At 43.6% G+C, this 26,376-nt stretch overlaps 1 protein-coding gene across 3 annotated transcripts in view; it reads left to right on the top strand.

Annotated features, from left to right (window-relative positions):
* Window positions 1-26,376, top strand: part of TSNARE1 (t-SNARE domain containing 1) — a 565,000-nt gene that overhangs the window by 14,344 nt on the left and 524,280 nt on the right. The window contains exon 1 of one of the 3 annotated variants that reach the window (XM_067558343.1): window positions 9,609-9,790. The exons of the other annotated variants lie outside the window; for them this stretch is intronic. The gene's annotated coding sequence lies outside the window, so the exon portion shown is untranslated. Of the gene's footprint in view, window positions 1-9,608; window positions 9,791-26,376 lie in introns of those variants that run through there. 3 annotated transcript variants of the gene reach the window in all.

Genomic DNA, 26,376 nt, shown 5'->3' with positions numbered 1-26,376 from the left:
CGGGATTTACAGATGGGGAAACTGAGGTACAGAGTGTAAGATATTTTCCAAGTCATTCAGAGGCTCCCTGTGTTACTTATAAGACTATCCTATCCCTACATCCTGTGTAAAACACTTTGAGATCTTTTGGGCTCAAAGACCCCCTGTAATGTAAAGAGGCATAACTTTCATTGTCATTATTTGTTCTTTCCAGACTTGACAGAACTGAAGTTTTTAATAATTTCAACCGATAATATCGATGTTTATTTAAAGCGTTTTTTAATCGATTTACATTGTTGCAGTTGCAGGAATTTTTGTGGGGGAGGGTCAGACAATAAGGGGATCGGACAGTAATTATGCAATGGCAGTGTACACTGAGATTTAAAAATGTTCATCATCACATATCAAAATATACAAAATAAATATCCTTCACTCGAGCGCCACAAAGTTCTCAAGCAGTGTTTTTCTTCCTTTCCCTGTCTGAACGTTCTGCTCATCATCGATGGAAACGTCGTATTAATCGGTTTGTGTGTGTGCGTGGTGAAATCAACATTTACTAACACAAAGTAAAAAAAATACAATAAAAATCCAGTCCTTCCACTGGTTGAAGTGGTAAGCGCAGGATGAAAAATTACCCCAAATACAATAATTAAAGTTAACTCCCCTCTCGGCATTTTCATTTTATTTTATTATTTTGAAAAATACTCATTTAGAGTTGCCCAGAAGAGTTCCATATGTCTCTGTTTGTTAGGACCAGTGGAGCTATGTTAAAAGAACAGCTGCATTAGTCCCATTATAGCTCACAAGCACTGCTGTCTAGTTCATTGCCTTTTAAAAAAAAGGCTCGTAAAATTATTTTGAACAGTTAACCCCAGATCTGTCTGCTCCAATTACATTCATGTCTAAAGTGCCCTCATCTTTTCTGAATAGGCTGCCATTACATTCAGCATCTCCCGCCACTGCCTCCCTCAAACCTCCTCCCTCCCCACTCCTCATTTCCCCTCCTGTCTGACTTGCATATTGCCGGCTTCTTGAGAGAATTAAGGCAGCAGTTTTCTTTCTCTGAAGATCACAAGTGAAATATAAGAAAATAACCCCATTTACGGTGTTTATCATCCCTGGAGGAAAAGCTTTCTTGGATAATTTCTTCTAGCAACTATGTAAAATCCTAACTTCCATGGTGTTTTGGAGAGCAATGTGTGCTCTTCATGTCTGAAGGCAGTGGTTGTGTACAGAGGCTTAGGGTTTATTAAAATGTTGGATCTCTGTCATGAGGCATAGTGATCTCCTTGGGGGAGCTGATGGAATACCCCATTGCTGGGGACACTTACATCTACACTGGATGAAGCAGTGCAGGAAACACACAGGGAGCAATCCTGAACTATCCAAGGGGAAAGGACTAGATGACCTAATGTTGGTTTGCATCTTTGATTTGGATGATTTTCCCCCTCCCTCCCTTCTTGTAAGGACTGACTAAATTTGATTAATGCTCGTTTGGTGTCTTGTGTCATGGTCCAGAGGGGTAGGTTTGGATTTGCGGTAGTTATGCCCATTGTATTGTTGGCAGAATGTCCGTGGAAGAGCTTGGCTGGGGGAAAGTCGATAGATGCGGAGGAGCACGTGGTTTGGACAGAGACATCCATTAGGGGGGTATCTATTAATGGAGATTCTCTATATCCTAGTAAGGAGGAGAGGACGGAATAGGATAAAATATGGGTAGGGTCTGACAAGAAAAAGTCAAATGAAAAAGAGTCCCATTCAATTAGCTGTTCCCACTCAAGAAAGAGATCTTGGAGCCATTGTGAATAGTTCTCTGAAAACATCCACTCAACGTGCAGTGGCAGTCAAAAAAGCTAACAGAATGTTGGGAATCATTAGGAAAAGTGATAGTTAATAAGACAGAAAATATCGTATTGCCTCTTTATAAATCTGTGGTGTGCCCACATCTTGAATACTACATGCAGATCTGGTCTGCCCATCTTGAATAAGATATCTTGGAATTGGAAAAGGTAGAGAATAGGGCAATTAAAATGATGAGGGTTATGGAAAAAGCTTCCATATGAGGAGAGATGGGTAAGACTGGGACTGTTCATCTGGGAAAATTGACAACTAAGGGGGGATATGGTAGAAGTCTATAAAATCATGACTGGTGTGGAGAAAGGAAATAAGAAAGTTTTATTTACTCCTTTTCATAACACAGAAACTAGGGGTCACCAAAAGAAATTAATGGGCAGCAGGTTTAAAACCAACAAAAGGAAGTATTTCTTCACATTACGCACAGTCAACCTGTGGAACTCTTTGCCAGAGGATGTTGTGAAGGCCAAGACTATAACACGGTTCAAAAAAGAACTAGCTAAGTTCCTAAAGGATAGGGCCATCAATGGCTTTTAGCCAGGATAGGCAGGGATTGCCGTTTGCCAGGGGCTGGCAATGGTGACAGGATGGATATCTGTTCTGTTCATTCACTCTGGAGCACCTGTTATTGGCCACTGTTGGAAGACAGGATACAGGACTTGGATGAACCATTAGTCTGACCCACTATAGCTGTTCTTCTGTTCTTAAGTATTATTATTATTTGTATTACTGTCATGCAGTTATAGATGCCCTGTGCTGGCTAAAATAATTTGTATTTATTATCTGTTAATCTCCTTTGGCTCCCAGATTTGCTGTAAATATTAGATGTCCATGTAAAAATCCTGACTTCTTAACTTTAAGAGTTTGTCTTACCAGGTGGTGTTTGTGCCTCTTCCTAGTTGGCTTCCTGGGAGGAAATAAACACTGCAAGATCTTATTTTTCAGAACAGTGGCTCACTATGAGGTGTTAGTACGCCCACCAGTTTATGGACGAGGAAACAAGACAGCCATTGTTGCAATATGAACGATTACTCAGAAGACAGAGTGCGTAATGATTAGAACAGGGGAAAGGGAGGCAGGACTCCTGGCATCCAGGCTGGACTACTGACTATCTTGGGCAAGGCACTTAGCCTCTTCGTGCCTCAGTTTCCCACATCTCATATGGGGAAAATAGCTGCCGCACAGGGATATTATGAGGCTTAGTTAATATTTAGAGCTTTCTGAGACAGTGAAGCACTGTGTAAAAGCAGTGTCTGTTAGGGCTCTCACGAATTGCCTGGGCAGCGGCAGGAGTGCAAGTGCAGAAAGCAGCCCTTCTTACAAGAGATGTCATGGGGCTCCTCTTGTTCTCCCTGCTTTTTTTCCCTCTTCTCCTTCCCTCTCTCTGTCTGCCTGTTCTCTTCTCCTTCCCTCTCTCTGTCCACTGTTAGAGCATGAACGTGTTCCAGCAAGGAAAGAATCCGTACCTTTTATTGGAAGTGTTTCGGGATCAGTGTCTGCTGGGTGAGAGCTAAAGAAACACTAAGGGGAACAGCAATATGAGTCCATTATAACAGTAATAAAAGGGAAAGGGGGTTCTAAATGTCTCTTCAGGAAAGGAGGATCTGACCCTAGCTGAATCCACCTGGATTGTTCCCTGCCTGTTATGAAATTCCCTTCCTCAGTGAGCTCATCATGATGCTAGTTTTGTTTGGCATTCGTTGGGCGGTCTGTCTTTTGTAGTGAATGGACTTTTGCTCAGCCCACTTACAGCCATTCTGGCACTTGTATGCATGTGGTTGCGTGGCTCAATTAGGTACACACACATTGTGTGCGTGCACGTGCGTGCAGATAAGGTAGGTTTTCGGTGTCTGTGTTCAGTTACATGCCGAAGTGGCCATGTGCATACAACAAATGCCTGATCTGAGTGTGCTGAAGTTAAGAGCCTGATCCGAAACCATTTTAAATTAATAGACGGAGACCTCAAAGCTCTCCTTTGCCATGACGCCTGTGAAAAACATGACAACAGTTAGGCTGTTGGTATGCAGAGACATACATGGGCTCATCGTTTTTATGGACTCTCCTGTTTTTCTGTATCCATAGAATCATAGAAATGTAGGACTGGAAGGGGTGTCAAGAGGTCGTTGTCCATGAATAGGGCAATTAGGTGCTATGGAAGTACAAATAATAAATAACAACAACCACCCATTCAGTAGGCTTTGGGTGCATACAAATGAATGCCTGACACTGCATGTGGCTAAATTTGAAAGTTTGGTTCCAAATATATTCCTGACAAGCGATCTGCTTAGTTTTCCAGCCAAAAGATAGTGCTGATCCCAGGGTTCCTTTTATGGTCAGTTTCTGCTGTTCCTAGAGGGAGCAATAAAGCGATAGCGTGTCGAACATGCACTCATTGAGGAAAGCAGGGGCGTGACACCCAGCTATGGAAGAATGGAAAAGTCATTTGGATATGAGTATTAATATATACTGCCGTTTTCAAGATTCAAAATGCTTTAGAGAATTACAAATTTGTATACAGATATAGCTTTAGTCTTCCATTAGCCTAGATAAATATCAAAATCTAAATACATTTGCTTTCCCTCATCACAGAGTTGCGGTCACTTCTGGGGTGGGACATAACATTTGTGTAAATTAAAAACCTCCAGTAATCTGATCTAGTCCCTTTGAGAGCTGAATGCTCAATGAATGGGAATATAAAGGAAAGAAAAAAGGAATTTTTCAAGGCATTTCTTAGAGATTCTGTATCCATAGTTCTGTCCATTCCATGTATGAAGCTGCTGTTTTGATTAGTAATAGTTATTTTAGTGATACTTTTGAGCAGTAAATCCAATATGGCACTGCATAATAGGCATAAGAGAATCAGATGCACTGTACGCAAACCCTTGGAGGTCAGACAGTTTAAAAGATACTATAAGGTAAGTTAGTTTGTTCTTTCTTCTGTTCAAAAAGAAAAAAAAATACTTTCAAGTGAAAGACACTTACCTCCATACTGGACTCTGTCCATGGGAAACTGGCAATTTTAAAATTAGGCCTTTTTAAAAAAAAAAAAAAAAAAAAAAAAAAAAGTTCACAGCACCAAAAAGCTCTTCATCTGTCAATAGTTTAAAAGTTTTAGTTCTTTCCTTTTAAAATCAATTAGCAAATGTAAAATGTCACCACTAAATATAGGCTATAGATACACAACGTGAGCGTTCTACTGGATGTTCTCATTTAGTGGCTGTGCGTGGAATCGGCAGAGGGAATCACATGCTGAGCTTTTCTCGTGAGTCATGATGTGCCACCCGTTAGAAACACTCAAATCCAGCCTTTTAGTTGTGCCATATTACATCATTGTTCCCCCCCCTTTCTAGTGATCGAGTGTCAGTTTAAAACTCCCACTAAGACTATGTCTACACTGCAAGTGGAAGGTGTGATTGTAGCACAGATAGGCATACTCATTCTAGCTTTCATCAGACTAGCACAGGGAACCGTGGCAGTGTAGACCTTGGTGACATTGCTCCAGCACCGGCTAGGAACCAGAGTGCAAGACCACTGGGGGACTCTGGATACGTACTCAGGTTGCTCACCTGTTCTGAAACCGATGTCACCACATCTACCGTGCTACTGTTACCTGTGATAGCTAGATTAAAGCTAGCACAAGCATATCTACCTGTGCAACAGTCAGACCTTCACTTGCAGTGTAGAGTTAGCCGAGATGTAAATAGGCATCCAAGTTTTAGGGTCCCGAGTCAAGGCACCCCCTTAAAAAAGCTTTTGGTACTTTTAAAAAGTGAACACTTAAGCGCTATTATTAAACTATCAAGATGAAAGCTTCTTGGCTGGCTAGCTGAGTTCATACGTGGCCCTTGTCACTGAAGTATATTTCTGCTTCTTCATTAGTGACTGTGCTTTATCATATTCTTTAAGGGATGATTTGTTCTTGGGTTTGATGTAGTGGTTAGGATATTTTTTGTAAGACACTGGCATTTTCATGTGACCGTGCAGCATTAAGTTTAAGAACAGGAAGTGAAGTCACTATCATCTGGTGTTCCACCTGCTCCAAAAAAGTATTCATTCCCTGTGAATAATCCACATTTTTCCTCTCTGCGTGGTAACTCAAATAACAGAACTGTTCTAGCCCCTTGTTCCCTTTTCCCCTTTAAGAAGTTTAACCCTCTGTGTCCTGGTTGAGTCTAACTGGATTGACCTGCTAGTATGTCCCAGTGGCAATTACGCTTCACCTTCGTGCCATATTCAGACACTTGCTGTCAGGATGCATCAACAGCTGTCTGTGTTGATTTTTGTGTTGTATACAGCAATTTTTGTGTTGGTTTCCTAAATGTGGCTGTCTCTTCAGATATGGGCAGAGCAAACTCATGTCCTCCGACTTGGGGAGGAAGCCTGCACTGGTAATATACTCACTCAGACCTTGTTGCTCATATCAGTAGTCCCCTGTAGGCCATTGGGATATGAAAAGAATGAAAGTGGAAATGATATCTAGGGACATTAGAGCGAAGGTAGCCAAGTCTTGCAGTCCGAAGGGTTGTATGGGTAATTTGCCAGGAGAACCAAGGCAGACGCTAATTTTCATGCTTAGTGGGCTGGAGCACAGGACTTATGAGGAGAGGCTAAGGAAACTGGGCTTGTTTAGTCTGCAAAAGAGAAGAATGAGGGGGGATTTGATAGCAGCCTTTAACTACCTGAAAGTGGGTTCCAGGGAGGATGAAGCGAGGCTGTTCTCGGTGGTGGCAGATGACAGAACAAGGAGCAATGGTCTCAAGTTGCAGTTGGGGAGGTCTAGGTTGGACATTAGGAAAAAGTTTTTCACTAGGAGGGTGATAAAGCACTGGAATGGGTTACCTAGGGAGGTGGTGGAATCTCCATCTTTAGAGGTTTTTAAGCTGAGGCTTGACAAAGCCCTGGCTGGGATGATATAGCTGAGGTTAGTCCTGCTTTGAGCAGGGGGTTGGACTAGATGACCTCTGAGGTCCCTTCCAACTCTAATATTCTATGATCTCAATAACTTTCTGAAACGGTTTGTATACAGCAAACACAATATCTGCCCAGCCTTATTCTGAATGCTAAAATTGGCTGCTGTGTTTTCATATTTGTACATCGCTGTATACATGTATTCACATATTTTAATTTCATTCTCACTGTGTGTAGTTATAAGCATATATGAATACATGCGTGTGTGTATATGTATTATGGAGGAGATTTTATGCACTGCTTCCAATAGAGATGGATTTATCTGCCACAGAAGAGCAGCTGCTAATGGATAAAATGTTCTCTGACAGTAGATGCACTTTTGAGACACAGCTTTGGGACAGTACACACACATTCACCCCCTCATCAAATCCCTCCCCCCAGGCTTATACATTAAAAAAAAAAAAAAGAAAGAAATCTGGAAAATGAGACACAGAAAGCTCCATTCTGAAGCAGTCTGTAGCAGTTGCTACATACACAACGTGCCTGACACAAACCCACAAAAGAAAGGAATTTTGTGTCCCCTTTTATCAGACTGCCCCCCTCCTACCACAACACTGCAGCCCCAAGCCTCTGTAACAGTGTTGGAAGGGGGCAGATCAGTGAATGGGAGTGCGCAGAGTGGAAGGTTGAGGGGGCGCAGTTCAGGTTGTGATATATATTGGTTGTTGTTGCTGGAAAGTGTGTGTCTGGGGATGGAGGAGTGGAGGACATGTACTTGTTAAGTGGGTTAATTCTTATTTCTTTGCTTTTGTGGCATGTGTAGCAACCAACCATAATTATTTCACAGTTAGCTTTTCTGTATTTAAAAAAAGCATGTTTATTGTTGGCATAGCGGGTACAGCTGACCGTATAATGTGTGTGTTGGTGTGTACATATACATGCACATACACAGTACACACGTGCACACACAAAAACTGTGTTAAAAACATTGTGGTTGCAAAATCGAGGACTGAAAAGTTAGGAAATGTCAGACTTAAGGTTGTTTCTGTGTGTGTGTGTGTGTGTGTGTGTGTGTGTGTGTGTGTGTGTGTGTGTGTGTGTGTGTGTGTGTGTGTGTGTGTGTGTGTGTGTGTGTGTGTGTGTGTGTCTATAGTACAATATTTACAACACTGATTTTAATTTAAGGAATCCTAGGCCTCCTGTGTAATAGTTAATCTTTGTTCCCAACTTCAATGTGACATGCCAGTTTGACTCTGCTAGGGAGAGCTATTCCTCTCTCACCGCTCTTCCCTCCTCGTCCTTGGATAGCCTTCCTCCCTGAAGGATGAGTTGCCAGTTACCCTAAGTTTTGGCATCTCAGTTCCATGCTAGCATAGGTGGGGTGCTGAGAACGTGTGGGCTTTCTGAGGCGAAACTGAATCACTGGCTTTATGAGGCATGGCAACGCAAACCTGAGAACTAAGCTGAGCTGGGAAAAAGATAGCCAGCTCCACCAAAGAGAACATGTCTTTCTGAACGGCCCCTTTCCCTCCCTCCTCGGTTCTGGCAGTCCTTAGAGTTTTGTCACCTCCTGTCCTCTTCCTCCCCTGCCTTTCTCAGACAAAGATCATGCCTGCCTCAGCCACGGCCATCCTGAACTTCTGCATGTGTCCCCAGCGACGGTGTGTTTAATACTGGGGAATCTGTGAGCGAGGGAGGCACTGTGTCACATGTGGGCTGCTGATGCCCTGGCTATGTTCAGCGTGAGGGGGGGCTTCCTTTTAAATGGATGCTGCAGTCAAGCCTGGCCTGAGGGAAAATGTCTCCCTGGGTGAACTCGTATTTTGGCATCCCTGACCTCTACTGCCTCCCTGGGCTCCCCTCTCTGTTTCCCGCTGCCTCCCTGGGTCCCGGTACTTCCCCCCTCCGTTGCCCCGATCTTCCTTCTGCGGCCTCGCACCCGAGGCCTGCCCCACTCCTTGCCTCTTGACCAAGGCGACCCCTGACCACGGCGCCCTGGATGGTTGTCTACGTCGCCCACCCGTAAAACCGGCCCTGGCTGCAGCACCCGAGAAGAGGAAGGGACTGTAGAGAAGGACACATGAGGACTCCACACTTGTGTGTGACTTCTCTGATTAACAGAAAAATGCCTGCAGTTTCATGCCACAAAATCCAAGGCGGCGTTGGTCAGCATATTAGAGGCTAAGGAATGTATTGGTCTTTGCAGTGTTATGGACAGGGAAGCTTTGATGCTGCAATCCTGAGGGGTAGCCCCACTGACAGTGCTTGTTATCAATATTTGAAAAGAGCCGTTTTGCTTGGAAATGCAAGTCAGAAGGTACGCTTCCATTCCCTGATTTGATAAGGTATTGCTCTCTGAAGCGAGGTTCCTGTACAAATGATCTCAGTCTTCAATTTGAATACTCCGCAATAATCACTGAAAATTAACTGCTGCAAACGTTCCTGCCAGTCCAACACATTTGCTTGAATATTCGTGGAAAGCAAAAAATTCAGAAGTTGATTTGTGGAAAACTTTTCGCAGCATTCACCCAACAGGTTTGTCGTCAACTTGCTGTTTGTTGTCAGTGGGTTGTTTGTGAGTGTGCTTTGTGTTTTCTTCAAAGTTCATTTAAGACTATATGGCTAAAGGGGGGAACTTCGGTAAACTTTAAAACTGCCGTTTAAAGTGCAGTTGTAGTCAGAAAAGGGTCTCTCTACAAATGACATTGTGGCAGTATTTCAGTCCAGTATTTCTTGTCCGTGTCGTCCCAATGTGCTCAGTTTACACCAAAAACTGATTTTATTATTTTAATTATTTGGTGCGGCAAACTCATTCTGGAATCTGGGGAACTGGTTGCTGTTTCTGTTTTATGTTGTCACCAGTGATAAAGAGTCAGCAGTCGGAACTGAGCTTGACAGTTCTTCTGATGAAGTGTGAGGCAGAAGAGACTCCCAGCTCTCTGTTCCCTGTGGTGGCATCGGTTTTTGCAGTGCTAGCGGGAGTGAGATCTTGTTTCGGTCAGGAAAATGAGTGGTGCTGACTCTGACACGCAGGGAGCAGATGCATTTGGTAAGATGGTGTTTTTACATAGTCCCTCTTGTGACTAGAATTCTACCTGATGCCCCTCCAGCGTTATTTGTAAGCAGTATGTTCTGAGAAACTCACTTTTACTGGATAATTCCATATGTTCTCAGACTGTTTCTGTTCAAATCAGAGAACTGCCAAGGTTCATTAGTAGGAGCATTGCCAGCAGATGGAGGGAAGTGATTATTCCCCTCTATTCGGCACTGGTGAGGCCTCATTTGGAGCACTGTGTCCAGTTTTGGGTCCCCCACTACAGAAAGGATGTGGACAAATTGGAAAGAGTCCAGCGGAGGGCAACAAAAATGATTTGGGGGCTGGTGCACATGACTTATGAGGAGAGGCTGAGGGAACTGGGCTTGTTTAGTCTGCAAAAGAGAAGAATGAGGGGGGATTTGATAGCAGCCTTTAACTACCTGAAAGTGGGTTCCAGAGAGGATGGAGCTAGGCTGTTCTCAGTGGTGGCAGATGATAGAACAAGGAGCAATGATCTCAAGGTACAGTGGGGGAGGTCTAGGTTGGATATTAGGAAAAACTTTGTCACTAGAAGGGTGGTGAAGCACTGGAAAGGGTTACCTAGGGAGTTGGTGAAATCTCCACCCTTAGAGGTTTTTAAGGTGCAGCTTGACAAAGCCCTGGCTTGGATGATTTAGCTGAGGTTAGTCCTGCTTTGCACAGGGAGTTGGACTGGATGACCTCCTGAGGTCCCTTCCAACCCTAATCTTCTATGATTCTTTGTACAGCACATTGGCCAGAAAACTCAAATCAGCTTTTGTCGTTTGTCTAGTTTTCCAGCCAATATAACTTGTACCCAGCAATATAAGCTTTGCTTACGCCAAACGTAATGGTAGCTATTCAGAGTGGAACGGCACTAGGTAGACACTGAAGATTAACAACGTTTATTTAAATCTTGAATATGCTGCTGAGCATCTGTGCTTTTTGTCCCTGCCCCCTACAGCTCAGTAATAAGTTGGCTTAGATGTTACAATTGTATTACTACACCCTTTTTTTTTTTTTTTTTTTTTTTAAAGTAATTTATTTGAGTTGTCTGTCTTGAAAAGAACAGAAAAAAAAATACAGTTGCTCCTCTCCAATTTGGGGATCTGGAGACTCTCTCATTTGCTGGAGAATCTCATTACTGGCAACTTTCTCTTTTGATGCGAAATGTGATTTTATAAATGCAACCAATTAATGTGCTTCTCCTCCCTCTTCCCGTTCCCTTTGGCTTGAAGCCTCCCTTATGACCAAAGATGAGTGTGAATGAGGGAGAGAGAGTGTAATTGCTTGTAGGGGGCACTTACAGAGGCTAAATTGTTCTGTGATCTTGGATGGAACCCAACTGGCAGTATCTGGAAGTGCCTTCTTGACAATCCTCTGTACATGGTTAACCTGCTAGTACTCGAGCCATTAAGCCAAAACTGCTCAAGATTAAGTTGTCCATAGCGGCTGTGAAATATTCAAAGTTATTCGTTTTTTTTTATTAATCCATTTTTATGTCGGTGCTGCTTCATTCCTCTGCAGTGCTGCCTTATGAAAGACTCCGCATGAGGTGATACAGATTCAGCTCGGAGGCACAGTTAGGGGACTAATAATTGGTGACTAAATAAATTACACATAATTGCTACACGCAGCCCTATTGGCTGGAAACCCGAGCTTGTCAGTAAATTATTTTTTCGGACACGTTGGCTTTCATTTGCTCTGCTCTGTCTTTTTATCCGAAGACACCGAATGGAAGGAGGACGTTGGTAAAGTTTAAGGGAAAAGTGCCTCAGCTCCCCTTGATGTTTGTGGGATCAGGGAGAGTGTCTACACTTGCCTCGATCTGCTCCAAAGCAGGGAAGCTACATAAGCACTAGTACATCTTGCTTTCTTACTTCTCTCTTTTGTCCTCCGATATTTAAGTGATGTGTAACAGTTCTCAAATACATCCGTTTTCCTGCCTGCAGCGTAACTAGTGGGAGCTCCAGCTTTGATACATTGAAAACTGGTCTTGACGATGTGATGCGTAATAGACCAATGGTACCACGCTGGCCCCTGATGGAGGGATTTAATGCTGTAATAAGGTCTTTTCCATCTTTGGTTTCTAGGCTGTTTCATGGACTGTACCTTTAAGGCATCTTTCTATTCCACTGCAGTGTGTTCACTTGAACTGAATAAAAGCCTCAAAAATAATAATCACATATATATGGTACTCTTCATCTGGCTGGATTTGTAATCTTCCATTACGTACACAAAATGGCAGGAACAAAATATCATAAATTGGATTTTCTTTTAATTGAGGGGTCTAACCTTCGTTATGGTAAGTTGTTGGTTCTGCAAACCTCTCCTGTAGGATGAAAATACAGAGACAGCATTTTCACCTTATTGAAAGGCACAAAAACGAAACCCAACATATTCTGTTCTTGTTTGTTAATGGGAAGAAATAGCGATTCAAAGTATGAATAATGTAGAAGGGAGGCGGGAGTTTATGGGAGAAGTTGAAGCAGTTCTGCTCATTGAAATGGACTGAAAGTTCACCCACTAAGGAGCACTCCCTGCCATGAATAAACTCTGAAAAGCGCATTTGGAAATAATTTTTAATGATAAAACTGACGTTTGGACTCCTGGAATGCCACATGACAGCCCAGTATGTACACTACGAGACTGTGAAATGGGACTAGTTGCTAATTTTTAAAAAAAAAGTTTAGGCCATTTCTAGAGCATCTTCCTTTCTGAAATTGGTTGGGGTAATATGCGTGTAAGTGAGAGCAGAATTTGGCTTTTTACATATATAGTAAATACTATGCCCACTGCTGAAATGCAGCCTCTTCTGGGGTGGGGTATAGTACCTATTTAGCAGCATACAGAAACACTGTCTAACAGTTTCACATAGGAAACTTTCCAGAGTGGGAATTTTAGGAAGGTTGATTGGTACTATCCAAGTAGGAATTTGTCTAGGACACTAGGGCTGGTGCTCTTTTTTAGAGAGGAGGACAAACATACCTTGGGATCCTTTCATGCTTCCCAGCTGAAAGTCCCAAGAAACAAGTAGCCCGTTACCTGAGTCTCTCTATTGGATTTCTGCCTGCTGAGTTGTCTGTTTTCTCATGGACAACAGTTCCAGGTCAGTCTGTTGGTCTGTTTTGTAGCATGGCATGTTACTTATGCCTTTCTGTATCTTCAGTGAGAGCCGATTGAGTACATAGCTGTAATTTAGCATTGGTTGATTAGGGTGGCAGCTTGACAGCCTAATTATTTGGTCCTGGAGCACCTTTAGCTTAAGTGCTCTGGGTTTGGGTCATGCTTGTTCCTAATGCCGAAGATCTTGTTAAGAGGCTGTCCGTTAACACATAACTTAGACGAGTTTTACTTTTTTCTTTTGTTCTCTTTCCAGGCACTTCATATGGTAGAAACTTACTAATTCACAGAATTCATTATGAATAAAAATGTTTTCATGAATTTAAATTCAAATGAATTATGATTTAAAAAAAAAATTAAATATCCCTTTGTCACATTGTGCTCGTGCACGAGAGCCGAGTGTAACAGGCAAGTGGAATTGGAAAGGCTCATGCATGAGAAGAAATCTGAGCTAATTGTTGTTACTGAAACCTGGTGGGATGATTTGCATAATTGGAATGATAAAATAACTGGTAATTAACTATTTAGGAAGGATAGAGTTGATAATGAAGAGTGTGTGCGCGGGGCGGTGGCACTCTCCATTAAAGACACCATTACTGGTTTTAGAGTCACTGATAATTCAGGACAACTGGATCTTGAAAAGATAGAGATCAATGTGCTAGTGAGCAAAGCCCAACAAGGGTGTACAGGAAGAGCTGTGTTACAGATCACTGAATCCACCAAGAGAACAGGATTGTTACTCCTTAAGCACTTCTCCGTAATGCGAGGAAAGAAAAACTGTCATATGCAGGACTTCGTTTTGGGAGACATATGCTGGATGTCTCATGCAGGCAGTAATAAAAATTATAGTTTCTAAAAATTATAGAAAATGTTATGACACAAAAGATATTTCACCTAACATGTGGTAACTCTAACTTGAACCTCATTATGATAGATAAGGATGAATTAATCTCTGGATTTGAGTTGGTGGTTGCAAAGGGACCGGTGGTCATGACCTGGTCACATTCAATATGGGCAAACAGAAGTCAGTCCCAATGAGTAATGTATATACTTGATTCCAAAAGGGCTGATTTCCCATAGTGGAGGAAAATTCTGAGGTAAGTTGACTGGGAGGAAAAATGTAGGCAGAAAAGTGTAAATGAAAATTGTGAGTTCTTTAAGGAGAGTTTATTAGATGGCCAAGAAAGCCACAATTTCTCTGTCAAGAAAGATGACAACTTGGGCTTAAAACCCCATCCTGGTTCAGTGGCAAACCAAAGGCAGCAATTAGAAATAAAAAGACAATATATGACAAAGTGAAAAAGAAGGAAATAGACAGCAATTGGTATAAATTAGAAGATATGAAGCACAGAACATTGGTAATGGACACTAAAGACATTAGGGAAAAATCCGTGGCGGCTGAGCTAAGGACACTAAAAAGGAATTTTTAACTATATTATGAACAAAAGAAATCCTAGCAATAGCGTAGACCCATTAGTAGATAGACATGGTAAAGTTATTCATAATGAAGCAGAGAAGGTAAAACTGGTCAATAAATATTTCTGTTACGTATTTGAAAAGAAGTAGGATGGCGATTGTATCACATGAGGACTTTCCAGGAGAATTTTAAATAACATCTACTAGGGATAAACATTTCTAACTCAACAGCCCTGAATAACTTGTGCCCAAGAGTCCTAAAAGAGCTGGCTGAGGAGATCTCTGTCCCTCTCATGTAAATACCAAGGAAATTCCAGAAGACGGAATGAGTACAAATGTTCTGCCAATATTCAAAAAGGACAAGCAGGATGGCCCAGGTAACTGTAAGCCACTTAGCCTGACATCAGTCCTGGTAAAAAAAATGGAAAAGCTAATCTGAGATTCAAGAATTAAAGGATAGAAATAGAGGTAATGCCAGTTAACATGGTTTTATGGAAAATAGTCTTGTGAAACAAACCTGATTTCATCCTTGGAGGAGATTACGAGTTTGGTTGATAAAGGTAATAACTGCATAGATTTAATGTACTCAGACTTCATAAGGTGTTTGATTTAATACCACATACATGTCCTGATTAAAAAATTAGCACTATACAATATCAATAAAGCACATGTTAAATGGATTAAGCACAGGCTAATTGATGGTCTCAAACATTAGTCATCAATGGGGAATCCTCATTGAATTGGTGTGTTTCTAGTGAAGTTCTGGAGGGATTGGTACTAGGCCTGATGCTATTCAACGCCTTCGTCAATGATCTGGAAGTAAATCACTGTGGATAAAATTTGAGAATGACCCAAAGATTGGCAGTGTGGTAATAAATAATGATGAGGGCAGGGCAGTCACACAGATTGATCTTAGATCACTTGGTAAAGTAGGCCCATTCAAACAAAATTCATTGTAATATAGCTAACAGCAATGTTATACATCTAGGAACAAGGAACGCAGGCCATACCTTCAGGATGGGGGGCTGTATTGTGGAAAGCAGGACACCGAAGAGGATTTAGGAATCCTAGTGAACAACAACTCAACCTGAGCTCCCGGTGCAATGCTGTGGCAAAAAGGGCTGATGTGATCCTGCGATGTATAAATGGGGGTAGCCAGTCTGAGCAGAGAGGTGGTTTTTCATCCATATTTGGCAATGAGGAGATCAATATTGACATACTTGCATCCATTTGTGGTGCCCACATTTTAAAAAAGGTTGAAAAACTGGAGAGGTTTCAGAAATGAGCCACAAACCTTGCGGGCTGGGATGGACACCTTACAGTTAGAATATTAAAGCGCTTACTCCGTTTGCCTCATGAACAAGAAGACTGAGGTTATGTCTTCGCTGACGGCTGCAAATTTGCCACTGTCAGATCGATTCTTTGGGATCGATTGAGTGGAAGTGGAGACCCACTCAATCGATCCGGAAATCGACTTAATAAATCTACCCTCAGAAAAAGAGTAACACTGCATCAATGGGAGGGCATTTCCCGTCGGCGCAGTGTAGTGGGGACGCCACCCTCATTAGAATTTTAGGAAGTCCATGGGAGATATGCAAGCTTCTTTACGTCACTTGCGTATCTCCCGTCGACTGCCGCTGAATTTCACAGTAAGTGTAGCCCAGCCCAGAGAGGTGATTTGATTACAGTGTATATGCCTTCGCCGAGAGAAGATATTCGGCACTAAAGTGCTCTTTAATTTAGAGAAGAAAGCCAGAATAAGCACCAGTGACTGGAAGCTAAAATCAGACAACTTCAAATTAGAAATAAGACACACATTTTTAATAACGAGGGAGCAAAATACCGAGGGAAGTGGTGGATGCTCCATCTCTTGATATCTTCAGATCAGGACTGGATGCTGTTGGGAAATAAGTTATTGAGTTCAATACAGGGTCACTGGGTGAAATTTAATACCTGTGATATACAGGTGGTCAGACTAGATGATCTTCATGACCCCTTCTGACTTTAAACTCTACCAATGTATGAAGCCAGGGAGTCAAACTGACCACTATAATTTCACTGTGAAAGGTAAATGAGGTGCAGATGCAAATCAGCAGCATATAAGTAGAATGAAAAGTCAATTACATTTTAAAAATCCCATCGCTTTTACTAATCTCTGGTGGTATTTGTAAGAGAGGGAAAGACTTTTTAAAAATAATGTAATGGACTTGTGTGCGCGTGTGAACAACACTGCTCTCTGCTGGACAGAATCAGAACTGGTCTGCAGTGTTTCCAAGACTCTATACTGCTTATAGGTAAACATTTTCTTCTTAGCTTTGCTTTTCAAGCAGGTGGATCGGGATTCTATTTATCCCTACTGCGGCTGTGAACTTCTGAGTAACAGGTTCAGGATAGTGCCAGTGGTGAAATCCTAGGTGAGCATAGATTTGTTAAAATCTCAAAAAGCAAATCTCATCTGAAATCAGTATTTCAGCTGTTTTCCACCATTAAACTGTGTTGTGTATTTTTCATGGTTCTGATGAGTATCTCTGTATCTCCTTGATGCCTAATATTCATATTGTAAGCTCTTTGGGGGTAGGGACTGTCTTTTGTGTGTGTGTATAGTGCCTGGCATAATGGGGCCCTCACCCCTGATGGGTGCCTGTGGCCACTATCCTACAAAAAATAAACTGGACCAGGCGGTCACCAAACTAAGCCCCAGTTCATAGAAAGGTTTGTGAACCTCAGTGAAACCTTTGATAAATCTGGGATGAGCTACGGGATTTTCATTAGATCATGAGTTGTTGGGCTTGGTTGCAAATATTTCACACAGCTGTAGTGAAAACCCATGTGCCCTACCTAATCGGATTCAATGGAGGAACGTTCTTGGGGGTTTGGAGAACCCTGCAGTCTGTGTGTATCCCTTTATCTCACTTTTCTACTTATCACAAGTGCACTTGTTCATAGATTTCTAAGACCAGAAGGAACAATGATGTTTCTGTACTCTGACTTCTTGCAGACTTTGAAATGTCAACAAGTGGTTCCTGCATCAAGCCCCTAATTTTTGGGTGAACTACAGCAGATCATTTAGAAAGACACCCAATCTTGGTTTAAAGACCTCAAGTGATGGAGAATACCCCACATCCCTCGGTGAACATTTGCAATTGTAAATTATCTTCAGTGTTAAAAATGTGCATCTGATTTCCCTTCTGATCTCTGCTGACTTCGGCTTCCAGCTCTGGATATTGTTATCCTTGTTGATATACGGAATTAAAAATATTTGAGGGCAATGTGAATTGAGCTAAAGTAGGGAAACAGGAAAAAGCTATACAGCTAGAATTAGGAGCTTTTGAAAAACTAGTGCACAACACTTCTATTCTACATAGGGGTTTAAATATCTTGGTTAAATGGCTCAATCAATAGAATTCCCTTCCCTAGCTGTACTGTTATGCTTAAGACAGAGGTTTCATATTATTCTAATCACTCTGTTACGACAGTGGGCAGCTGTTTAAAAAAGTCCAGTTCTAAAATGTCATTCCTCATTGAAAAATTGCTATGAACTGTTGATTTTTTTGGGGCAGGTGGGAGTAAGGGGTTTGTTTTTTATGCAGGATAGGAACTGTGTGGAACATGCATTATAGATCCTTGGAAATGCATGGAAGGACAAATCCAGGCTTTGTACACACCTCAGAAGCATTTTTCTCTCTCTACTTACCATATGTCATGTCAAGTAATTGTAAAGCTTCATGTTTTATCTTCTTTGTTTGTAAATATTTTTCTTCTGATGTCCTTCCCTTTCCAGTGCACACAACATTCCTGTAAACAAGATGCTACATCTCAAAAGCTCTTGTGTGGCAGAGGAAGGATAATAAGACTAAGAAAAATAAACTCTCGCCAGACCTTGTGAACGGTCTGAACTTAACCGAGCACATGATGACTCACCTAAGTTTGCTTTGTAGTGACAATTACCAGCTCGAGGGCAGTAGGAACATGCCTATGAGGGGTGAAAGGATTATTCTTTGTAAAAACACTCCTGAAAAGCCAACCCTTACCTAGGAGCTGCACTAATATCCCTGTAGCTGGGGCGGGTTGTACAATCCAAAGTAAGCCGGGTGAGCTGCTGAGCATTTTCAGCTTCCATGGCTTTCTTGTGGTATGAGCCTCCATCTTGTGTGGTGTCCTTCATTTTAAAATGGAACCCGGAGTTAAATAACAATAGCTGGAGATAGACGTGACGAGGCCAGGGAGGAAAGAGATGCTTTCAGTGGAAATTTGCAATTAGAGGGGGCGTTTGGGTGTCAAGCTCTGAGGAGAAATGCAGAGAAGAAGGCACTTGCACTGAGAGTGGTAAGAACACGTGGAAGGTCAAAGAGATTGTCTAGTGTGATCAGAGGGGGTGTCAGGATGGGGGCAGAGACAGGCTTCACTAAGGTAGATTTATTAAAGCCTGATTGATCTTTAACGATACAAATAGAGTGGAACCTGCTTTCAGGGCCGCGTCTGACCTTCGTCACGAGTGACTGAAAATATATAGTACAATTTTGTCTGAACTTGAGCTTGAAATGTGTTGTTAGGAGGCTAGTTTTAGCTGATGTGTTTGATGTAGTCATTTCGGACAGGTATTAGTACGAAGTAATATTATACCTATGTTCTGCTGTGCTTTTTCAAAACACTGTCCATGCTTTAATTAACCCTTGCTGGGCCAGTAAACATTATCCTTCTCTGATAGATAAACTGAGTACCGTGAGGCAAAATGACTTGTCCATGGTCTCTGAGGGAGTCAGTTGCAAAGCCAGTATTATAACACAGAAGTCCCGGTCACCCATTTGCGTGGGCAGATCTCTCAGCCGTGCTGCCATTCTCTGTTGGAAACGGTGGTGACGGGTGAGGTATAAGGACATAGACAGACTGTGCTTGTATTTTAGGGCATACACTCACTTGTTCTAAGTACAGTTGGCTTCCCAGGTTCCTTAGACTCGAGAGGAAGGGTTTTGACACGTCTTTGTACCCATCGAGCACCCATGACAGCTGTGAGCCATGAGGCTCTGTGGAGGGACCTGTATTTCCTCCTTCCTCTCTGACTTCCCCCACGTGGGAAGCATCTGTCCTTGCTGGAGAATCCAGTGTCTGAGATGGGAAGAGACCTTGGCTAATGTAGCTGCTCGCTTGCCTCGTTTAGCGGGAAGAAAGAGGGCAGCATTCCTGGGCATCACCCAAACTTTGCCTGAGTAATTTCTGGGCAGTGGACAATCATGGTGTGGTTGCAGCAGCATCAGGCGCGGGGCAGGTGGGTTCAGGGATGGGGGTAAAATGCGTGGGACAGTTTTGTTTACGACACAGGAGAAAGTCAGGGCAGAGTAAGGGTTGACGGGGCTGAGAGGCAGGGCCTGGATCAGCTGCCAACGCTCAGCCTTTTCCTATCTCCTCCTGCCACCCCCTACTACTCTGCCACTCACCTCTTCCCACACCCTCTGAGTGTCTCGTCCGCCTGCTTTCCCCTGTAGCTGACAAGCTGCGTGCCAGGGCTGGTTCAGACAATGCTGCCAAACCTGCAGGCACAGAGTGGCCTGGGTCACGTGGGTGGCGGGCTCCGTCCACACTGGCAAGCTGGTGCCACGTGGCGTGGAGGTGAGCTGTTTGGGCTGGCAGGTGGCTGTGTGGGCGATATCTTGAGCCCCGGTGACCCCTCCATGCACCATCTTCCCAGGCCTTTCCAGAATGGTACCATTTGTGCATACGTTCCCTACTGCCGCCCCCTCCACACCCACCTGTTAGGGACCAGCACTGTGGGCTTTGTCAGGGAGCAGGCATCACACTGGATCGTGGGCCTTGTCTTATAAGGCCTACTCAAATGTCTTTATAGGGATGGTGGCCTCGCTTGAGCTGTCCATGGCCCTGGCAGTCAGCGCATCTGTCTTGCTCTGTCAGCTGCTTTGTGCTCAGGGCCCTGAGCCGAGGTGGGCTAATCGCTCTTGCAAGTCAAAGCCCCAGCTTGTTTTCACTCAGGCCCCTCTGATTAGGGGGCTGGAGCACAAGATTTAAGAGGAGAGGCTGAGGGAACTAGGGTTGTTTAGTCTGCAGAAGAGAAGAGTGAGGGGAGATTTGATAGCAGCCTTTAACTACCTGAAAGGGGGTTCCAGGGAGGATGGAGCTAGGCTGTTTCAGTAGTGGCCGATGACAGAACAAGGAGCAATGGTCTCAAGTTGCAGTGGGGGAGGTCTAGGTTGGATATTAGGAAAACCTTTGTCACTAGGAGGGTGGTGAAGCACTGGAATGGGTTACCTAGGGAGGTGGTGGAATCTCCATCTTTAGAGGTTTTTAAGCTGTGGCTTGACAAATCCCTGGCTGGGATGATTTATCTGAGGTTAGTCCTGCTCTGAGCAGGGGGTTGGAACTAGAGAATCTCTTGAGGTCCCTTCCAACTCTATGATTCTGGAAGCTCGGGCTGTCCTTCCCTCCCCTCTGCAGTTGGCTCTGCAGTAGAGCCTCTGGCGAATCAGGGGACTCAGTTTCCCCTCTGTGTTTCGCCTGCATGTTGCATAGCCTGCAACTGTGGAGGAAGGCCACCAGTTTGCTAAACCCCAGTGTGCAGAGATCATGGGATTGGCTTTAAAATCATGAGATTATGTAAACGTAATAGATTTGGTGCTCTTTTTATTTGCTTTCTGCTTTTTGAACCTGTACGATGCACTGGGGGGGGAAGGGGGGGTGTCACATTTTGTTGTTTTATCCACAGCCACAAGGGCTAGAAACTTACTTTTTACTTTAAGAAATGAAGGCTGAAATCATCCTATCTCGGTTTGCCTCCAGGAGTTGGGGTTTTGAGGAAAACAATAATCATCATGAGACTTATGACAGAATCACGAGAGTTGGCAACACTAAGTAGTGGAAATAGACGGCGGGTTTTCTATTGCACTTTTCAGGCTCAAAGTGTCCCAAAGTGCTTTGCAAAGAGTGGGTTAGATGCTGTTGAAGGCAGCAGGAGTGCCGGCAAATTCAGCTGCTCCGCAGTAGCTTGCACTCAGCTGTGAATAGCTGGATGTTTTATATTCATGAATTATATTCACGTATTAGATGGAAAAGATCTGTTGGGTTCTCTAAGCCATCTCCTGCCAGGGCCAGGACTGTTCCCAGTGTTCAGCAAGCTCCTGAAAGTTCCCTGTTTTTTGTCTGGTTTTCTTACCTCTTTCTCTTGCCATCTCTCTTCTTCGTTTCACGTGGGAGAGGGGGAAGGACAACAGGTGTCAGCAGGTCTCACGGTAGAAGGGATTTGTAAGCGTGATTTAGTGGCGAGGACACTGGACTTCGAACACAAGGATTCTCTTCCTGCTTCTGCTGCTGATCTACTCTGCGTCTTGACTCGTGTCCATAGGCAGTACCGGAAAATAAATTGATAGTAATTGAAAGAGGAGAAGCCATGCTAAACTGGATCAGGGTGGGAGCTCCTGAGACATCAGAAAGGAGCACATGCAGGGCTGGAGCCAGACCAGTGGTTGAGATGGTGAAAAGCGGTGGAAACTAGTTTTTGAGGAGCCTTGAAGGCCAGGATGAGAAGCTGAAAGGTCTGGGGAAAGCAGAGAAGAAGGGACCAGTACATGGGTGATGTGGAAGGACAGGTGGATGTGGTATTGGAAAATCCTGCTGACACAAGGCGGGTCTTCAACAAAGTTCTACGGAGCTCCGTTTAGTTGACTGGGTCCCAAGCTGTGATCTGCACAGCACTTGGTGGTCGTTCCTCCTTGTTTCCAGCTATTACGTTCTGTGAAACCAGCTAAAAATACATTAGATGCTTCCTTAGTTTGACTTCCCCATGTGTGCAGTTGCTGTGAGTGCCACAGGGATGATATTGGTGGTGAGTGGGAGGGCAGGTCGGGCCACGAGATGCTCTCTTAAGATATGGGCCATGCTTGGAAATAGGTGGAGCAGGCCTGGTTTAGTAGATCCCAGTTTCCACATAACATGGCCAGGTCTGTAGCCTACTTCCCAAAGGATCTTTCTCTTCTTCATGTCTCTCTCTCCCTCGTTGTCTTTGCTGCCTGGTGAGTCTGACACCCCTTTCTTGAGGAAGTCTAGGGAAGTCGTGGAAGCTCCTTCACTGGAGGAAAGAGGCTGGGTAGCCAGCTGTCTTGGTTGGTTTAGACACAACAAATCCTGCATCTCGGTGGGGGGCGGGAGTTAGACTAGATGACCCTTGCGGTCCCTTCTGACCCGATGGTTCTATGATTGTAGGATAACTGCTGACAGCTGAGACTGATTCACATTTCCTAGAAATCCATCTGCATTGTTGTGTCCTGGAACTTCCTCCCTCCTCCCACTCTGTATGGAATTTGGTTTCTTGGCAGGACACTAGATTCAGAGTCGGTGCCTGGTGCTGTGCAGACATTTATTTTCTGAAGGCGTGAGGTCACGGATGCTTTGCTTAGATCAGATGCTGCACGTTCAGGAACTGGGTATGTTGTTGATACATTGGTGTCTCGTGTGAGCGCGAGTGTGTGTGAACTGGACTGATAGTGTTTGTTCTTTCTGTTGTACCACACAAATGTGCCTTAACTCTGCTCTGGAGAGGAGCAATTTCAAGGGCAAGAGGGTAGTTCAGTGTGCTCAGTATTTGGCCTCTCTGCTAAAATTGTAACAGTCTTACCCAGGAGGAATGCTTCATTGTATGGAGCCTTTGTCCAATGAGAACTGAACTGAGAGTCACCCTTGGACCTCAGCCCTTTACAAATGTCATTTGAACCCCTCTCCCAACTAAAGCTTCCCCTCCAAACATCCCATCTTTAGTTGCGCTCTCAGAAGGCTGATGATGTCCCATTCTTTACACATTTCTGGGTACTCGCTGCCCTGCTCCAATTTACCCCAGGCTCCTCTCCTAGTTTCCCCTGCATCCTTCCAGTCAGTCTCCTAAAATCACTTCCCCCCCCCCCACAGCATCAAATGGAGAAGATTTTCTTTGTTCTCTTTCCTAAACTACTATTTGTGCTGTTAAACAGCTACCATGTTCCTCCTCCAGAGATGGCTGCATTTAAACAGTGGGTAAAAGGATTCCTGCACCGCTCCTGAAGTGCTGGATAAATGTGTAGGATTTGTGTCTGGCCCTGTTAGTAAAGGCACTGCCAAATGGGGCGGCTCAGGTGGACTCTTGTGATAGCTGAATCGGCAGCTCTTTGGGTCATTTAGGGTCAGTTCTCTGTCTCAGTTGAAAACCTGGCCTTTAGTACAGGAGCTACTTATAATCCTTATGCATCTGGGGAAGACAGATGTGTGGGAAGCAGAACCGGATGTGCTGTGGATTAGAGGTGGCTGCTTGAAAACAACTGCTGTCTTTGCTCAACGTTTGCTGCCGTATCTTATTCCTTTTCTCAACAAATGTGCCTCTTGTCAATAAATACAGTCAAGGGTGGAGTAACTTGTCTCTGTGCCCTCTCACTTCTCTCCCAAGCAGAAAATAAACTTCTGCTGGAACCCGAATTTTCTTAACCGCTAAGAAACGGTGACTGTTGTGGCTAATAGTAAATGCTTTGCTTGGTCGGGCTGAAAAATACAAACTTTGGGCCAGATGCCGCGTGTCTTTGTTTGTCTCCAGCTCCAACTGAAGTGTGTGTAAACACAGAATGCAGGATCGGGCCCTTTCTCTTAAACCCGCAGAGCAGGTGCTCTCTGGGAAGCTGCAGTACTGCAAATGTCTTAACTACAGGACAACATCTGGGATCCAGGGCACTTCTTCCCTGTCCCTCCCACACCTGCCTCTTCCTCTTCTGTTCTGCTTCGCCACACAGACGAGCGTGCCTTAGCATTTCCTTTCTGAACTAACAAAGGTGTCAGTTCTGTGTGGATCCAAGCCCCCCGTCACTTTTCTTCAGACACTGCCTTGCCTGTTACTGCTCCTGACATCACGCACTCCCACGGTTGCTCATTTCATTTCACCGTTGTCTATTATTTGTATTACCATAGAACCTAGCAGCCCTCATCATGGATCGAGCCCCATTGTGCCAGGCGCTGTACAAACACGGAACAAAAAGACAGTCCCTGCCCCAAAGAGCTCACAATCCACGTGAAAAACAAGTGGCAACAGATGGATATAGACAGTCGGCGGAGTACAAGGAAACAATGAGACAATAGTGGTCAGCCTGATGGGCTGTCTTGTGACACCAGCGGCTTTACCGCTGTCACGTTTTTTTGTAGGCCTCACAGCACACGGGAGTTTTAAGGAGGGTCTTAAAGGTGGACGATGAATTAGTTTTGCGGACGTTTATGGAGTGCTCCACCCCAGTGTGAGGGGCAGCATGGGGGGAGCATGAAGATGCTTGTTTTAACAAGCGGTCAACGGGCTGGCATCGTAGGCCAATTGGAGTCGACAGTGCCGCTGCTGGAATTTGCTTCTGCCCCTTGGCTTGCATGAGAAGCCCATTTCCTTCGCCCACCCCGTTGGAGCCCATGCTGTGGCATATTCTGCCCAAAGGCAGTATGCTACCCTGAGATCAACAGACCCTTTCTGCAGCCGCAGCTAAAAATGCCTTGAGCTGCTCTCCTGTCTGACCTCATAAGCTTAGCAGGTTCTGGCCTATATTTGGATGAGAGAACAGTAGTGCTGGAGATTCACTAGGTACCCATCTTCCTCATGAGTGAGCATGGTGCTTAGGGGTACTTTGTGGTGGGAAATGCCATTTTTCAGCAGCGCTCTTAACCACCTGTGACCATTAAAAGTTCCATAGCACTCTTTCAAATTTACAGCGTTCACGTCTCTGTGTAGAGCCATTTCCAGAGTGGGTAATTTCATTCTGCGCCCCTAAAACCTCCTGTTGTTTTCAGTCGGATATAATATTCTTCATCACCTGCACTAAACTGCTGTTGTGTTAAACAGCTGCTGTACTCTACCCCAGATGTAGCTACATTTCAGTGGATAGTTAAGGTCCAAACTGCAGTTTTCCTTTCCCTCTTCAGCATCCTGCTTTTCCATCTGATTGGACTTCTTTTGCAGAAAGAGCTGGGAACAGAAAAGCCCTGCTCTGAACAACTAATATTTGTATAAAGCTTCGTGTGTGTCAAACCAAACCAAGGAAAAGTTGCAAGGTAAATGAATTTGTGATCTCCTCCTTCTTGAGTGATTGGCTGAGTTAAAGGTGATCTTTAAAAGGGAGAAAAATGGGTGTATGTCTTTCCTACCTTAATGATATCAGGAATGTCAAATCTGGTCAACCCTCTTTTTGTTGATTGTCTCAGACAATGTGATTGGAGTGAGTTTTGTTAGACCTTAATCGAAGGGCTAGGAAAGGAATGGATCTTTAACAAAGATATCTTTTTTTCTGCCAAGTGTTTTGACGGCATTTGAGTTACATAGACATTAAAAGGCCTTCAAACTTCTTTATGCATCTGTAAAGAAACTAAAGTCACACCCACACAGGTTTTTCTGTGTGCTCATCACCTTAAATCCACACACACTTCTAGGTCCCAAAGCTGTCCCAGTAAACAAAAACATCAAGTATCTCAAGCTGTAACCTAGAATTTAATCGGTCATCCAAGATTTACCAACTTTCCATACACTTAAATCTTCCTTTTATTCCATGTATATAGTTCATCTAGTGCTATATTTACTACAGTAGATAATCTGAAAGGTCTTGTATGTGTTGGCATAAGAGGAGATTTTTGCTCAGAGTTGTGTTTGCATAAAAGAAGTGCTGTGGTAGGAGAGATACAATAACTGTTGTACACTTCCATTATTAAACAAAGGTTTAATGTTGTACTGAGATCAGAGGGAGAGATAGATGTGTGTAATAATTCATATAGAACAGCACTACTACAAAGTAGAACACACTCCTTTTGCAGCAGGCGTTCCTTTGTAAAAAAGATATTGGAAGATCAAACAGAAAAAGCATCTGTTTTAATATTTAATGCAGAGGGGCAAGGATGCAATTTGTCTGTATAATTTAAACACTTCCACCTAAATAGAAGCAAGAATAGAGTGTAAACAGCTACCAGGAAGGAAAAGTGGTGTTTGCTTTTTCATTTATACACTGAGAGCAAAATAACGTATTTGTTGTTGGAGATTGAAATTGACTCTGATC

This window comes from Emydura macquarii, unplaced genomic scaffold (genome assembly GCF_026122565.2).
Source record: "Emydura macquarii macquarii isolate MOO-44397 ecotype Brisbane River unplaced genomic scaffold, CSIRO-AGI_Emac_v2 contig_1947, whole genome shotgun sequence".
Taxonomy (NCBI): domain Eukaryota; kingdom Metazoa; phylum Chordata; order Testudines; family Chelidae; genus Emydura; species Emydura macquarii.
Note: the sequence above shows the minus strand (reverse complement) of the source record. Positions and strands in the feature narration are given on the sequence as shown.